The 18,112-nt window shown below is 41.2% G+C and overlaps 1 protein-coding gene across 1 annotated transcript in view; it reads right to left on the bottom strand.

The window, feature by feature from the left end:
• The window catches only part of EXT2 (exostosin glycosyltransferase 2), a 147,740-nt gene that overhangs the window by 96,650 nt on the left and 32,978 nt on the right, over window positions 1-18,112 (bottom strand). The gene's annotated exons all lie outside the window — the stretch shown is intronic.

Raw genomic sequence — 18,112 nt, 5'->3', positions numbered from 1 at the left:
AAATATTTGTTGATTAAACTAAGCACTTACTATATACCAGGCACTATTTTAAGTGCTTTACCTGGACTGATTTAATCCTCACAATGCAAAGAAATTATCCCTATTTTATGATGAGCAAATTGAGCCACTGAGAGGTTCATGATGGTTCACCAGTCCTGCTTTTCTCTAAATTTCTTGATTTAGCTCAGGTACACTGGAGCATGTGCTATGCTATGCTCCTGCCCAGCTTACTGAAGAAATCAATCGACAACTTCAATTCCTAATGCCCTAGGAAATTCACCTTTTGAGAAGTTTCGCTTTCTTAGCCACGGACCTATAAGCTCTTTGCTAACACAGTGGCAGCAAGGACTATTATGAGTCCATCTTGAGTAATATCAAAATACCCTTCTGAGAATAGCAATAACCAAAAAGCTTTCTCAATATTTCGGGGAATAGTGACCTAGGCAATCCAATACCCATCTTCACCCTTGATCTTTTCCTCTGTGGTTATTATAATACAGCTGGGAGTTAGTCCTTACTAGGTAGGTAATATAAAAACAAACGATAAAATGGAGACATGTGAAGGCAAATGACTTATTCAAAGTCATTCAATAAAAATCTTGAAAAGAGGGGCGGCACCTGCGGCTCAGTGGACAGGGCACCAGCCCTATAAACCAAGGGTGGCGGGTTCAAACCCGGCCCCAGCCAAACTGCAAGAAAAAAATAGCCGGGCATGGTGGCAGGCGCCTGTAGTCCCAGCTACTCGAGAGGCCGAGGCAAGAGAATCGCCTAAGCCCAGGATCTGGAGGTTGCTGTGAGCTGTATGACGCCATAGCACTGTACCAAGGGCAATAAAGTGAGACTCTGTCTCTATCAAAAAAAAAAAAAAATCTTGAAAAGAGAGCCAGGCACAGTGGCTCACATAATCCTAGCACTCGGGGAAGCCAAGGGAGGTAGATTGCCTGAGCTCACGGGTTTGAGTACAGCTTGAGCAAGAGTAAGACAGTTATTTCCTTGGGGCATGGCAAGAGATACCACATCACCTAACAATAGTGGCTTAGCTGTGCAGATAAAAGAAACCATTTCATTAAAGATACACCTCATCTCCCAGGCTCAAAAATATAAAACATTAAATGTCTCAATGACGTCAACAAATTTGGTATAAAAATCAGTGCAAGGTATAGATAATAAACAACAGATATCGCCCTGCCCAGGCCTGGTCCATTAATAATTAAGGCATATTTAATGGCTTGCTGTTAAAGGAGTGTGGCATTATGTAGGACAGCCCTGCTTTGTTAATAGATCTACTAAACAAACTTTAGATGAGGTCATTTGCATGTTTTACAAAAGATAAACTCAGAAGCCTCTGTGTCCCCTTAATTTTCTAAACAACTTGTGCCCTAGCTATTGATATTAGCCAAGAAGAATCCAATGCTCTGAAAAACATACAAATGAAGAAGGTAAGCCCATGAACATATCTTGGCCAAGGGAATCAGGTTTCTGTTGTAAAAAAAAAAAATTAAATTTTAAATTAACAGACAGCTGACCTGCCTCATTAGAAGGCTACAAGATCCAACTGGTCCACCTAGGAGAGACACACACAGAAGGCAAGGATGGTTACACCGGCAATTTAATCCTCGCTGTCTCAGGACAGGGATAGGTTACTTTCACGTATCTATTTCTTTCACTACCCTCCCTGTCCAAGTCATCTCCCAAATCAACCATCTTAAGTGATGTAAGGTTAAAAATAAAGAACTGCTTTTATCATAAGAAGTTTTCTGTGTTCCTTTTTAAATTCTCAAGTATTTGTTGAGTAAGGGCTGAAGCTCTTGATCTAGTATATAATCCTGTACCTTCGACTTTTCCTTTCTAGAGTAAAAACATGAACTGTGGTGTTTAAAATTTCAACGAAAAAATTCCTCATATCTAAGAATCTTTCCTTTACTACAATAAAACAAAAGAAAAAATGAGCTTTTCTTAGGTTTCATAAACTCTTTTAAGAATTCACCCTACGTGTTGTGAATAGGTACCACCCTACCTCAGTGAACGAGGTATCCAGGAAAAAGTTTCTTCACAAATTCTGGAGTTAGTCCAGCAGGTGGCTTCTCGATGTTTGAACGTGCAGTGGAATGAGGTGGTACCTACCTACAGCGTTCCTCTTCACCCACTCCTGTCCTCTCTTTGGATTTATTCTATTACTGGTGCTTCTCTCCGGTAAGAAGCTGAGAATGGAGTGAGAAGAAAACACCTCAAAGGGGAACTCCACAGAGAAGAGCAAACAAGCCTTTCTCAATTGAGCCACTAACCTATGCTACTTCAAAATGTAACTGTATTTGGAGAAAGGGCCTTTAAAGAGGTGACTGAACTAAAATGAGGGTACTAAGGTAGGCCCTGATGGAATCTGGCGTCCTTATAAGAAGAGAAAATCTGGACACACAGAGAGACACCAGAGGTGCGTGTCGCATGAGCACAGAGGGATGACCTGTGAAGAGGCTGCAGGAGGGCAGCCATCTACACCCCAAAGAGAGAGGCCTCAGGAGAACCCACCCTGCCAACACCCTGCTCTTGGACTTCCAGTCTCCAGATGGTGAGAAATGAATTTCTGCTCTTTAAGCCGCCTAGTCTACGGTATTTTTTTTTTTATTTTTTACATATACATGTGTTTATTAGGTTTCCACTTTCTGCCTTCGCAAAATTAAAAAAGCTTAAAATTTAGTAACAATAACAATGTTTAAGAAAAGGACTAGAAACAAAAGCCTCGCAAAGAACGAAGATAAATACATTCAGAAAAGAAATCAGACGATTGCTGTATCGAAATATTAAGCAAAAATAATGCAAAGAAAGTAACATTCTCGTTGTCAAATAAGAGTATGTCTATGAGAGAATGCTTTGACTCTATGGTATTTTTTCATGGGAGCCCTAAGAAATAAATACAGACATGAGTAGACATTACCTTTCCCTTTGAGAGTGCTGGCTGCTTGAGAATGAGAACTATAATTGTACAACTCTTCACTGTGCATAGTCTCCTACTCAAAGTAGGCATTTTATAAATATTTTAGATGATCACAATAGTTCAAAAGGTGCTCTGAATAAAAATAGAGCTTTATAAATAAACTTCATAGTTTTTAATCACATGCCACAAATTCTTCCCAAACCCAAGTCTGCCACTTAAGCTTTGTAACCTCAGGCTATCTACTCGGCCTGTAAGGTTCTTTTATAAAAATGAAAAACGACAGCTACTTCATCAGGTTTTCATGAGGAAGCTCCTAATATAGCACCAGACATAGTAGTTAGCATAAATGTTGATTCTCCTGCCCTTGGCAAACTTGGAAATGTGAGCTCATGACCACACTCATGAAAATATTCATGACCACAGAACAAGACAGTGGTTGTATCAGGCCTGGCTTCTCTGTTACCTGGGTACCTGCTAAAACTTTAACCTTTGTTCTAAGGCAGAAAGAGAACTTGCCAGACTGTCGTTTTTGCTGAAGATAATGCTATTATCAATCATATTCTATTTGAAATTTACAAAAGCAAAGTCCCTCAACAGAGGTCATTTGCTCCTTTCTACACTAAAGGCATAATGAGTAGAACAGGCATTTTCTACTCACTATTTTTAGAATGAGAAGCTTGATTTCTTGACAAAGAAGCTATACTCAAGTCACCCAATGTCCATGGGTCCCTGGATTTGCCTCTAAATACCAAACTTTCACTCTGGCTCCTCAGGCAAGAACCCAAGAAGATATGGGAGGGCAAGCCATGCTGTTTCTATGTATTCTTGCAAGATCTAGTTTTTCCCAAAAGTGGAATGGACTCAAGAACACAGTGAAAAGTGCAGCTGGGCTCTCTCACACCTAGGGCTAGTGAGATCTGAAGCATTAGGACTAACACGTAGCCCCGAGACACTTTTACTGCGCCATCTCCACCATTAACTATTCTCCCAGGCACCAGAGATGGCTTGTGACACATTTACATGCGTTTGCCCAATTTAAAAATTTTTTTCAAAACAGATGAGAAAGTCCTCTGAGAAAGTTAAAAGAATAAGGGGCAAGGGAGCTTGAAGGTAAGAGAGGACTCTGTGAATACACTTAGGAAATGCTCCCACTATATGACCTCCTATCCTCTGGGAAACAAGGAGTCGGGAAGGAAAAAGGGGAAGCCCAAGTCATGTTTCTTGACATGTGACAGACAGCTCCTGAAATAGAAAGCCATAGGTTTCAAGTCTCAGGGGTATCACCTTCAAATATGTCAACGTTCTAAGGGTAGATCGGTTTTCCCAACTGCTGAAATCCTGCTGTGAGGTGAGGTCCCCAGCAAAACATAAGCCTCTGACTAGGAGCCTTTGAGGTGGCAGGAGCCATGAGGAGTTCAAAGGCAAGGCAGGCCAGTGGCTGGTATCTCTAAGAGCCACAGGGGTGAAAGGTTACTAAAGCAGGAGCCACTGACCAATAAAACTGTGTTTGGTCAAGCCTTCTGGGCAAAGGTTCATTTCTGTCATGCCCAGTTTTCTGAGTCACCCATGCCTCTGAATTTCACTGTTCCCTAGGCTAGATCGGGGGCTTCCTGAGTGATTAGCAGCTGATCGGCTCTCTCTCCTGGCTGGTTCCACAGAAGAGCTGAAAGGTGAACTGGAAACCCTTAATCAAGATGTCTCATCAAAAATAAATAAATAAGAGCACAACTTGGGTCAACTAGCTCTAAAGGAATCTGCCTGGGGTGAGGTTTCCCATGTTTGCTATGCTAAAACCAGGAGAAAGAAAGCATAAGTTTGTTTGATTAGAGGAGGAAAATATAAAACAAGCCTCACTCCAACCAGGCACACTTGAAAGGCCTGCCCTTTTTAATTAAAGGACATACACAAACAAACACAACACACGAAGGGACTAAGAGGGCAGAACTCAAAACTTACTTCCTCCCAAAAGTTGCCATCACGACAGCCATGTTCAGGTGATGCCCTCATCTCTATTCTTTTCTGTGTAGTAACAGTTCCAGAGAATACCAAGGAGATATTATTTGGCTTTGATTTTAGTGGCTGTGAATACTAACTGAGCAGTCAGGTGGCACAGCAGCCTTTCCATTGTTACTACACGTTCCCCCCCCCCACCCCCAAAAAAGGAAATTGAAAATCCTGTGGGCACAATGCCATGTATCATTTTTCCAACTGACCAGGGGCCATGAGTCCTTTATATATCGATTGCTGTTGGAAAGCCCCACCTTCTGATTCGGGTTATTGAGACAAGCTCCGCTGTGATCCTGAGGGGGAAACTCCAATGGACATTCCCCAAATCAGGACTCTCAACAGAGAGAAGTTTGAAACAGCTACACTTGCTATGTCAATGGTTCTCACTTTCCCCTCAACCCTTCACCTCAGGGATGACACACCCCTAGGAGTAAGAGTAACTATGGCTTATTATGCAGAACAGGGACTCTCCACAGAGGTCCAGGTCCCCACACGCCAGCCCAAAAAGCCAATTCAGGGAATTCTGATCTCTGCTTCATCTCATAGTTAAAAATCACTGTAGTGGCAGATTAGACAGTTGAAATCCTTCTCCTCTATACTTGACATCCTAAAAAGAATTCCAAAGTGTATACAGGCTGATGTTTCATATGTAAAGTTACCTATGGCTTCAGGCAAAGAGACTCAGGGAATAACAACCTGCAGCTATTCTCAGGTAAGTGTTGAGGCCAGGTCTGCTGTTGCTCACACAGCATCACAGTCCTTCACTGTGCTACTCGGACGCCTCCACGTGTCACCAGCTTCCTGGTCTTTTCATTTCCACCAGTGCCAAAATGCCCCACTGCTGCATTCAACCCTCAGTCTGCAGCTTCAAACCAGAAGGGAAACTTAAAGATCTTTCTAAAAATTATTATTAATAATACCTACATAACATCATCAAGTCCTGATCAAATTAACCTGAAACTTAAAAAATTTCAACACATATATGGACTTCAAACATTTAAAAAACAAACCAAAAGAAAAAAAAACCCTACTTGCTCCTTTCATTAAAAATGTACTGAAATAGGAAACAACAAGTGAATTATTTTTCTACTATTAAAGTCCTTATCAAAACGGGCGGTATGAGCACATTTAAATATAACAACTTAGCCTTTTGTCCAAATTACCAGGACAATGATAACTATATTTCTAGAAATGGTTTACATGGAGCTACTTTTGTACTATTCCTAGTTTTATTCAGTATTAAAAATTCCTGTTCCAATCTAATTCTTCTGCCACCCACATACTATTTATTTTGGGCGGGAAAGAGGCTGGTAGATTACCTGTAATTATCCTACAGTTTTAAAAGAGAAAAACATAAATATGAACTCACCTGATGATTTTATTATCTATTTTAGGTTATATAAAATAATTAAAGGATCGGCTTGGTGCCTGTGGTTCAAGTGGCTAAGGTGCCAGCCATATACACCTAAGGTGGTGGGTTCAAATCCAGCCCGGGCCGCCAAATAATTATGATGGCTGCAACCAAAAAATAGCCAGGCATTGTGGCAGGCACCTATGGTCCCAGTTACTTGGGAGGTGGAGGCAGGACAATCGCTTGAGCCCAGGAGCTGCAGGTTGCTGTGAGATGTGATGCCATGGGACTCTACCCAGGGCAACAGCTTGAGGCTCTGCCTCAAAAAAAAAAAAAATAATAATAATAATTAAAGGAATTAAAGGATAGACGCAGTGGCTCACACCTGTAATCCCAACACTCTGGGAGGCCGAGGCGGATGGATCACCTGTGCTCACAGGTTGGAGATCAGCCTAAGCAAGAGTAAGACCCCCGTCTCTAAAAATAGCTGGGTGTTATGGCAGGCGCCTGTAGTCCCAGCTACTGGGGAGGCTGAAACAAGGAAATAGCCTGAGTGATTCAGGGATGCTGTGAGCTATGATGCCACAGCACTCTACTGAGGGTGACAAAGACTTTGTCTCAAGACTTTTTTGTTTATAAACAAAAAAAAAAATCATATGTCAGATGAGGTCCGACATAGGATCTGAAAGCGTCAATGAACTTTAAGTAAGGATAATGATAAAAATATATGTAATTGTTGTCTTACATCCCCAAGAACAGTAGTACAGAATTATAAGATCAATTGTGCTATTACAGAAATACAAATTATGCCACACCAAAAATAATTTGACCATTCCAAATTCTCTCAGCCTCTGCAATGCTGAGGGAGACAGGATATATACTGTATATAAGCATATAATAAGTTACCTTATTCTTTATAAATAGAGACCTTATAGATTTGTCAATGTTTATAGCATATTATGGCATCAACATACTCAGTTATATAAACAAAATGGCTTATTTTATGAATCAGTTCAACTCTTATTAAAGACTTGAAAACAGTATGTTCTCTACCAAACATATCAACACTTGAGAATTTACAAGTTATTGTCTTGTAAACCTACATTTTTCTAAGCAGGTATACAATAAATTCACAAAACTTGTGTTGCATTTCCGGTAATGACCAATTATTTCTCAGAAATGTCTAGCAAATATGCATAGACATCCCTCACTGTGGGAAATCGGCCCCAAGGAGTCAGACAATTCTTATACAGGCTGTAAATGAATATTTAACACTTTTGTTAGAGTGTTAGAGAAGGTTTGAGAAGCCATTTCCTGAAGCAATGCCCCATATTGAGGACTTATAACAAGAGATTAACTGTTGATTAACTTCGGGTTGTCCAACCAAGGCCAAAGGAGGAAACTGGCCATTTCACCCACTCTGACCTCCTTGAAAAGGCTGTATGAAGAAGAATATTTAAGACTATATATTTATTGGCAACTTCCAATATACTTAGTTTGTCAAAATTATACTATAAAAAAATAATACCCAGTCCATTGCCCTAAGTTTAACTTCTTAACTAATAAGAGGATATCAATTTAGTTATCAGAAGAGTATGAAAAAATAATTTTACCACTTTGGGAGTTTGAGGCATTTTGTTTTGTTTGGTTTGGTTTGGTTTGGTTTTTGAGACAGAGCCTCAAGCTGCCCCCCTGGGTAGGGTACTGTGACATCATAGCTCACAGCAACCTCCAACTCCTGGGCTCAAGCGAGTCTCCTGCCTCTGCCTCCCAAGTAGCTGGGACCACAGGCGCCCACCACAACGCCTGGCTATTTTTTGGTTGCAGCCATCATTGTTGTTTGGCGGGCCCAGGCTGGATTCGAACCCACCACCTTAGGTGTATGTGGCTGGCGCCTTAGCCGCTTGAGCCACAGGCGCCAAGTCAAGGCATTTTGTTTTGTTGCTCATTTAGTTTTTTTACCTAATACATAAATAGTTGGTCCTCTATGGAGTCAAGCAATTGAGGACAGAACTGTCCATACAGTACAAGTACAGACTTTATCTTGCCATTATTCTCTAAACAATGTAACAACTATTTAAATTGTATTAGGTGTTATGGGCAAGCTAGAGATAATTTAAAGTATATAGGAGAACGTGTGTAGGTTAAGGGCAAATACTACACCATTTCATAGAAGAGACTTAAGCATCCATGGATTTTGGTATTCCTGGGAGGTCTTGGATCTAATCCCTCTCAGATACCAAGGGATGAATATACTCTCCACATGGGAGCTACACAAGTAATAAATTGAATCAGTTATTTTTTATTGTTTGCTCAATGACAATTCTAGATGAACAGCTATCTATGTTTGATGAACTTGCTACAAAAATTCCTTGCTTTTTCCATAACCTCAAGTTAAAGGACTATTTTAAATTGAACATAACTTGCAAAATTGCTCATGTCCAAAACCACTTAAAAAAGGATGTTTGTGCCAAAAATGGGTGTAGAATGGTTAAAAACTAAAATATATATATATGTGTCCAATGGATTGGGTTTATTGCTATTAACCTCTTCTTACAAGCTTTAGTTAGGAGAGAAGGAAGATATAAAGGACATTCTGAGGGCATAGCGTGCCCACTCCTACCCCTTTGGAAGCCAGGGCTGGAAAGTTAAAAGGAGAATGAGAGTAAAGATGCTCTTTTTTAAATGCCTGGAAAAACATTCTAGGCAGGAGATGCCAAAGATTCTGAAGTGCCCGTCAAGCCAATGGCCTTAATCCAGGTAATGGTTTTTCCTTCTCTTCAGACGTCTGCTGCAGGAGTTTTCCAGCAAAGAAAGAAAGGAAAAGTGGTAGGGGAGAGGGAGGAGCAGCTTTCAGCCCATTTCTCTGTAACTCAGAGAGTAAAAAGAGCCAAAGATTGCAGGCTGACATTTATGGAGGGCCTGGTGTTTCCATGAAGCACTCTTGGAGGATTATTGAGGGTTAACAATCTGGCCTAAAAAGGGCAGGAGAGCTGACTGATGAAAGTCTCTTTAAATTTGATAACAGTGATGCTGTGGACCCAAAGACAGCAGGCTGGAGCTGGCAAAGATATGCAAGCTGGGATCTAGCCAGTCAGACTAGGAAAAAGACACATTGCACACCCGTCTACCTTACCCCTTCAGTGTTGCCCAACTTCACTTGCTGAAGCATGAAAGCACAAACTGCCATGGAAGAACATTTCTAATCAAGGGAGAAAAATAAAAACCGTTGGAAAACCCTCTCTTGCCTAACCCTCCCTGCCCTGCCCCAAAGGAGAGGTTCTGGACCTGCAGTAGTTAATTATCTTGTGGGTCTTTCACCTTCACATCACTGCTCTACCACCTCGTCCTTTCTGCCTGGCATTTTCCTTCGATTTTAGTATCAGAGGTTTCACACGCCTGCCCGAGCTCCTGGACTCAGCAGAAAGGCCCATATAGCTGTCAGCAAACTGATAAGAACTTTAAAATGACTCCACAGGGCCTCTTTATAAAGAAGAGCCAAAGAAGCCCATAAAGAAAGAGGGCAGGGGCCACGGAAACCAGCCGCTCACACTGCTTTAACGTGGCATTAAAATGAGCTGCAGATTTATGGGAGTGCTTTAGCCCCTGGCCCAAATCATGTGGGGGATGAAGCTCGTCTCCCGAGCTCCAGTGGGATTTCAAATATGGGATGGAGCTGGCTAGAAAGGAATGGGGGACGGGAGGCAGGGGAGCAGAAAGGGAGGAGAGGAAAAGGGAAGAAGCAGAAGAGCGCCATGAAACTCATACTTTAGAATTCATTCTCCTCCAAGTAGGATGTGAACAACGGCTATTTCTAAAAGGTATGTGACCAGTCCTCTTCAGTTCATATAAAAATTGCCTTTATTTTTAGTTCATGCCCAGTAGACTCCAGTTCTTCAGCTGTTCACTACCCAAAGATCTATTCTGACTCTAACATTCCTCTTTAAGTTTACTTAGCTTTTTAACACTTGTAGTTCAAAAAAGTGAATACAATCATGATTTGGCAGAGAACAGATTAAATGGGGGTAAAGGTCTCAGTATAAAATTTTTTTCCACTGGAAAAGGGGAAAAAGAATAATAATACTTTATCTAGATGAATAAAGTATTCACTGATTTAAAAAAAAAAAAAAAGCTAGAGAAGCACTGATTTTTATCTACCTATAAGCCATTCTGACCCTAACAAAAAAAACAGAGACATGAACCTCCTTTCACACCAGGATATAAAATATATACCCAAACACACAGGAATAAATTCTGTTTAAAGTTTCAAAGCCCAGAAGCAAATGCATAACACATCTGTGATGGTAACGTACTGTGTGTGGTTCCTTAAGGCTGCTCTCCCAATCTGGAGGCTCCTTCCAATATTTAAATACAGACCCAAGGGGGGACCTCCTAAATGACTGCCAGCCTGGAGCAAGGGGACCAGAATCTACTGCTGAGTAAATGATCTCGTTTACTCCACACCACTACGCTATAGTATTATCAGTCCCAAGTTTTAGATAAGAAAACGGAAGTTTAGAAAGTTAATTAACTTGCCCATGTTCACAAAGCTGGTAGATGGATGGCAGAGCTCAGAATTCCAATTCAGGTTTCTCCAACTCAAGGAACCATAGATTTTCTCATCCCAACATTTTTCAAACTTTTTGGACTAGGACCCACAGTAAAAACACATAAATACATTTTACATGATAACTCACTACTGAAACAAAGGCTTCAAGAAATATTAACCCCATGTATAACAAAAACTCTGATAATTTCCTATTATATTTTAAAGAAAATGCCAGTCATGGGGTGGCGCCTGTGGCTCAAACGAGTAGGGCTCCTGGCCCATATACCGGAGGTGCAGGTTCAAACCCAGCCCCGGCCAAAAACTGAAAAAAAAAAAAAAAAAAAGCCAATTACAAACAGTCTGGAAAACAGTATAGTACACTATGAAAAAAAAAAAAAAAAAAAAACCAATCACCAGACCAGGAGTCAGGATACCTCGGTGTCAGCTCCACTCTGACCCTAACAATTCATTCTCAAGATCACTCCAGCTCTAGGGCTCACTTGTCACGTGTAAAATATGTGTACCAGGATTGGGGTGAATAATTTCTAAGGTTCATTCCAACTGTTTTATTTTACTTCAAACTCTCAAGGCCTTCACCCATGCCTCACAGATCTTTTCATTATTCCCCACACGTGAGTTACCCCACTTCCTTCCAGTTCTCCACCAAGTTCTCCACGGCTGGTCCTCAAAGTCCTCTTCCACCTCGCCAGGCCTGCTACATCCTGCCCTTCTTACCCACTGGCCATTTTCTACAGGACCAAGCCTCTCAGTGGAAGTCAGTGTCCGGACAGCTCACCCTCTCCTTAGCCAAGATCACCCAGTTGTGAAAATTCCTTTCACCTACTGATCCACTCTGATCTTAGGGTCTCTCCTGACTACCCTTAGCACAGCTGAGTACATAGCACTTCTGGCTTTGTAATTTATATATTACTGAGTACTCTACCCACGAAACTGAGGGCCTTGCTTAAAGACAGGATCCATGTCCCCCTTTTAAAAATCTCCCTCAATATACCAATGTAATACTAGGAACAAAGCAGGTGCTTAATTGGTTTACATTACAAAGTTAATGTAAACCTAATTAGAAGTCCTAATTCTTCTAAATTTGGAGAAGCTTAGGTGGGCTGCTCTAGGAAAAGCCAACAAACAAAAACTGCCATCACAAAAAGATAAGTGCCCTATATAGACTAAGTTCCATATACTACTTGGTCATATTTGCCCACAGACAAGACAGATCAAGGCTGCCAGGGAAAGTAGCTTTATGGCCTCTCCATCTGGCCTGTGTGGATTTAAATCTCAGAAGCTATACAAAACAACTGCAAATCAGTCCAAACCTTAAAGACAGGAAAATTTATTTACGGGCCCTAGTGCACTATAAATTTGAGACAGTTCTATTAAAATGCTTTTCTTGGCTTCCCATCAGATACTTGGTAAGTCTTTTTCCAACAAGGTTCTTAATACCAAACTTGAAAAAAAAAGTTAAACACATAAGAATGCTCTTCCTTGAGGGTTCCAATTAAATGAGTCCTTATTTTATCCTACTTTAAACAACACGCATAGACCACTCTCCTTCACAATATGGATTTATACACACAGGAGAACTGAAGACACAGAATATACAGTGCTACCAAAAAAAATTATGAAAATTAAAATATCTCACAAAATGGTTATGCCCCTCACCAAGGCTCTCCCGTTGGCCAAAGAGACTCGCTTGGTATCCGAACCACAGTTGTATGTTTCACAGGAAGAACTCCGGGGATCAGGCCAATGTGTCCTGCTTAAGGGGAAGTGGTTCAGTAGCTTTTTTTGCAGTTTTTGGTCAGGGGCTGAGTTTGAACCCACCACCTCTGGCACATGGGGCTGGGGCCCTACTCCTTTGAGCCACAGGCACCGCCCCAATCCAGTAGCTTTTTAAGGGCAAGTAAGAAAGCAGAGATGGGAAAACAGAGCCTGGAGTGGCACGTCAATACTGGAGTATCAGGGAGAGGGGAGGCAGGGAATAGTTGGTAGTTTTTTAAAAAATCCTCAAAGTCTAGTTTATGTATATATAAACTTCTCAATTTCACAGCTGCAGGGTTGGGGTGGACAAGTAGGTGGTGTGAGGATGAGAATGACAGATGTTACGATACCAATCCTGAAAATTAGAAGCGAAACCGCTTCCACATTCCTTCTCCAACATTTACAGAGATGAGTCCAGTCCTAAATGTCTCAGGCAACTACTTTTTCAAGAAGACTATTCAATAAGCAGTCAGTCTGAAAGGTTGGGAAGTTGATCCTGATATTTACCCTTAACCCAAGCTGCACGGCTCTGTGGTTTGAACAAAGTCGTGGGACAGCAGAATGGCGTGTCCTCCCTGCCCATCCCTCACATGCTGTGTGGTCTTGGGAGGATTACTTCACATCTCTTTATCCTTTGTTTCTTCACATAAAAAAATTCAGATTACTCTTCTAATGGCCTATCTCACTACTCTGCTGAAAGAGTCTGCTTTGTAAACTGGTGTGTGATGGGGGTGGGGGAAAGAGGGGGAAATGGACACAGACTGCCATATAACTGTCATGGACGTAACAGTCAAGCCACAGCACAGGGGACCCTCAGATAATACATCAATCTGGGTTACTGAGGGTTCTAGACATCTGAGGGCTTCCTTTAAGCAAATCACAAAACACTTTTAAACACACAGTGTAAGCATTTTAAATGGAACACTTTATGAAACATATTACACGTGATCCAATATTTTAAAAATAAATGCACTAAGCAAAATTATACCATAGCCTAAAGATTCAGGGGCATCACCAGCAACAGCAATTTCTGGATTTCCACAATTTTAAGATGCGCCATCAGTAACAATATGGTGGGAAGAAATAGAAACTATATTAAAGTTCAAAGTAATCATATCACCCATTTTGATTATCAGAAATTCAAAATATGTAAAACAAACAAACATATACTTCCATGAACTGAGGAAGTTTTTCACCTTACAGTGGTACACCCAGCATACAGTAAAGCCTGAAAAACTGTCTGATATATTGAGAGTTGTTTTTTAAACACAGCTTTTCCATCTTCTCTATTCAAATCAGATTGGCAGGCGATCTGTCTTAGAGATCTTCACTTGTCTTTCTCTCCTTCTAAACTACTGTGGCTATGAAAACCAAATAATTCAATGGGTTTTAAGCTGTGCACAAATAAGCTAAAATAAGAGCCCCACTGCAGAGGTTCTCCTATAAAGCACGTGAACTTCGGTGTATGCACACACACATTTTGCTGTTCTGTGGCCTCTTCTGTTCTTTTCTTGTTCCTTGTAGGTAAGGGCACCCCATGCCTGGGGTTTTATTTTCTTAAAGAGACGTTTCCTGTCTCTTTCCTAATCAGCCCAATATATCCTCAAATACTTCTTAAGCAGCACAAACATTTTGTTTGCTTAATAGGAAAATACGAAGGCCCACTGATTAGTGCAGTCGACTGAAAAGAAAATGATATTCTAACATTTTAACATACTCCAAGCGCTAACGGCAAGAGAAAAAAGAAGATGCTGAATGTTTCTGCCACCTCAAAGGCTCCCAGTCAATTGAGTACAAAGAAGAGTTCAAAGGCAAGGCAGGCTCCTGACTTCCACCTCCTAGTGTGGCTGAGGTTAGAGGTCACTGCTGATGGAGCCACTGACCAATAAAAGAATGTTTGGAAATTCTACTCAACAGATAAACTGGGGATCCATTTACACCTCCCTCCCTGTCCACACAAACATTTCTAAAGATATAGTCTAGTGTCTGTCCAGCCTTCTGAGACCCTAGACTGTGCACTTTTCCTTTGTGATTCAAGGGAGACTGGGGATATGAATGTCCCATTTGACTATTAAAAAATATTGAGTTGCATACTTCTGCCTGCCTTCCGATGTAAGAGAGATGGCTGATGGAACGCCCATCTTTAAGGCCTATGTCAAATGCTACCTCTCCAATAAATCCATCCCAACAACTTGAACCCAAACTTTCTCCCTTCCCATTTCAGATCTCTCATGCACTTTTAAAACTGGCACCATCTTCTCAACTTTCTTTCTGCTAAGACAACCCTTGTGGTTAGGATCACAGGTGTCTTACTATCTCTCATAATCTCTCCCTGAAAAGCACCAATTAGGGCTTCAATAAATTGATTAACTAGTCAATTAGCTCATAGGACAATAAAAGGCCAACTGATAAATCAGCTTTTTATACTGTTATAACTATTATCCCCTACTAACTTAAGAAACTGTTTTTTAACTCACAAAAATACACTATAAGCCCCCACTAACTTGTCCAATGCCACGTGTGCTAGCACTGCTCATTAGGGGTCTTCTAGAGTAAATACCAGAAGAATAGGTTGTACTTTTCTTGAAAAATCTTAGCGTAACTACAGCTCTGACTTACTTTAGCCTCCAATCTTGTATTGAACTTTATGGCTGCTCCACTATCAGAACTAAGGTCAAGAGAGGAATTTAATTTCCTTTCCTTGTTAGGCAGAAGGTCTTTCTCCCTTAGTATGTTCAAATTCCCAAGTCACAACATGGACTGTCATCACTGCAGACATCAGATCATAGCCTTTCTGATCTTGAGCTCTAAGCTGCAAAATGTTGCTGCAATACCTTCCTCTCCAAAATCCGACCCCACATTTCTGAGGTCAATTCAGAAACCTTAGCTCTGTCTCATCTAGGGAAAGCACAATCCTGTGCTAAGCACGATTTCTGCTTCATCTGAAAGAACTGGTCCCTAGAGAGCAGCTGTAAGGATGGTGTGTCAGCGTGAGGCACAGGAGTGGCTCAGGCCATTTAGGATTTCTTAGAGATTTAAATACTCAGAAGGAAAATGAATCACTTAAAAGTGGATGGAGACCTCTGCTGGCTACTACTATCCATGCAGCTCCCTTAAACTAGTTCGGAGTTTCACAGCAAGCAAATCGGACCCTCTCTTCATTCCGACATATTATCTATAGGCTCTAAGCAGGGCTCCTCAAACTTGTCAAACAGGGGTCCAGTTCACTGTCCCTCAGACTGTTGGAGGGCCGGACTGCGGGCCCTGGGACGAGACAGCTGCTAAGCAGGACAGACAGTGGTGGCAAAAACACCAGTGGGCTGGATAAATGTCCTAGGCGGGCCGCATGTGGCCCGTGGGCTGTAGTTTGAGGACACCTGCTAAGGTACTAATTACTGATGCAACAGGCTTTCCCCTAAAAGTTTACACCCGTCTTATAAAAATACCCACATCTGACTTCCCTAGAGAGAATTCATTAAGGTGAAAGAACTTTTCACAGTCAGTTGTTATATGCAATTTTTTAAATTATTTTCCTACCAAAGTTAGGTGAAATCAATGGAAGGTAAATAAGAGACAAAATGAAAAGCAAATTTTGGAAAGAGCATATTTTTGTATAAAATAAAGAACTCTCTAATATTAGAGAGATACGCCGTCAATAGAACAACTGGGTCTCAACAAAACAATTTTTCTCTCTTCAGTTCCTCCCCAATGAGGTCGTTTGGCAATGTTTGGAGACATTTTCGGGCATCACGACTATGGGAGAGGTGCTACTGGTATCTACTGGTAGTTAAACCCAGTCATCCTTTGGATCTAACTGGGAATTACTTCAACCAGATAATCTCACATCTAATGAGGATCAGTCCAGTCTAGAGATGTGGGCTGGAGAGGAGAAAAGAATTGCTAACATTTTGGTAGCACAGCATACTCAGAGAAAGGGCAGTCGCACTAAGGAGGCACTGCAGCAGAGAGCTTTAGACAGAGAGCAGCACAAGGAAAGAGGGCAGCAGAGAGCAGGAGACAGAGTCTGGAAAAGGGGCAGGAAAGTGCCAAGACTGCCCCTCTTTTGCAAGCTGATATAGTGGAAAGTGCTCACCACCAAAGGAGATAAGTGGCCCTCGTGAAGGGAGGGGAAGAGATGGCCACTCAATTATTAATGTTGTCAGCGCGAATATTGTTACTGCTGGGAATAAGAATTTCATCATTTTTTAACAGCTGCACAGAACATGACAGATGATTTAACCAACCCCTTCATTTCATAAATGAGGAAATGAAAGCTGGGGAGCTTTGGTGACTTTTTATGGTCATACAATTCATAGGGACAGAATGAGGGCTCAAACCCAAGTCTTTGGACTCCAAATGCGTCTCTCTGAAGCCAACTAATCTACAAATACCCTGTTTTAAAATGACTCACAGTCATTCCAACTCACTGTTCTAGGATTCTGAGCCTCCAATTAAAATAACCTGCCCTGCCTGTCTCAGAGCTGTGGTTCCCATCTATCCTCCTATGGGACCAGAGCATTCTGTGACCTGGCGGCAGGCAGTAGGTATGCTGATCTGAAAAACAAATGATTGTATTTCCCAACTTGAATGTGGAAGGATAGAAAAACTAACTGGACAGAATTTGCACCTTTTTACCACCCAGTTTTTTTCTTAAGTTTTCTAGACTAAAATCTAGTATAAAAAAGTATCTAATTTACATATGATCCTATATTTAGTTATGTTAATAAACGAGATGCCATAAAAAGTAACACAAAAAGCACAAACACTGTGACTCTTCACAGGGCATTTTCTTCTAAAAAGTTTTAAGAACACGGATTAGATTGAAAATCTAGAACTCTCTAGACTAATTTTCTGATTCACTAAAACTTGGATGAGATCAGCAATTTAGTAACAACCAGGAAACCCATAAAAACTTAAAATAATCGTAAGGATGCTATGAATAAACCACAGGGAGGCTAAATTCAACCTGTGGTATGTGCTCAAATCAGAAAGCCAAAATGCTGTCAAAGCCAAAAGGCACCGAGGCTCAAAGAAGGCCCAGAGTTTATAACATGCAAGGCTGACCCTCGGCACAGGAAATCGGAGGCAAGAACCTACAGACTTAATCACTGTGTGATACAAAGTTTAGTATCATAATAAAAAAGAGTGAACACGTCCATAACTTTTACTCTCTCCTAAAACCACAAAATGACGATCAAAAATTTTTAAAAATAAGATATGAGCACCCAGATAAAATGAATGGGAGAAAAGGTAACAGCAATAAAATGCGGAAGCTGCAAAGTAGAGGGAGAAGTGGCAACTGAAGCTAAAGGGCCAAGAAAGCTGCTGAGAAAAACCTGAGTCACCCTCGCAAAACCCCAGATCAGGGAAAGGTGGAGTTAAAGCAAGAGGAAGACGGAAAATGTGTTTAAGCAACAGGCAGAGCCCAAGACCCCCGTCCCCATTCCACACAGCCAAGCGACAGACCTGCTCTCACCCAGGCAGAAGTCTGCGGTAC

Source organism: Otolemur garnettii, unplaced genomic scaffold (genome assembly GCF_000181295.1).
Source record: "Otolemur garnettii isolate 467f Iridium unplaced genomic scaffold, OtoGar3 scaffold00001, whole genome shotgun sequence".
In the NCBI taxonomy this organism is placed as follows: domain Eukaryota; kingdom Metazoa; phylum Chordata; class Mammalia; order Primates; family Galagidae; genus Otolemur; species Otolemur garnettii.
This window is presented reverse-complemented; position numbering and strand designations above follow the sequence as displayed.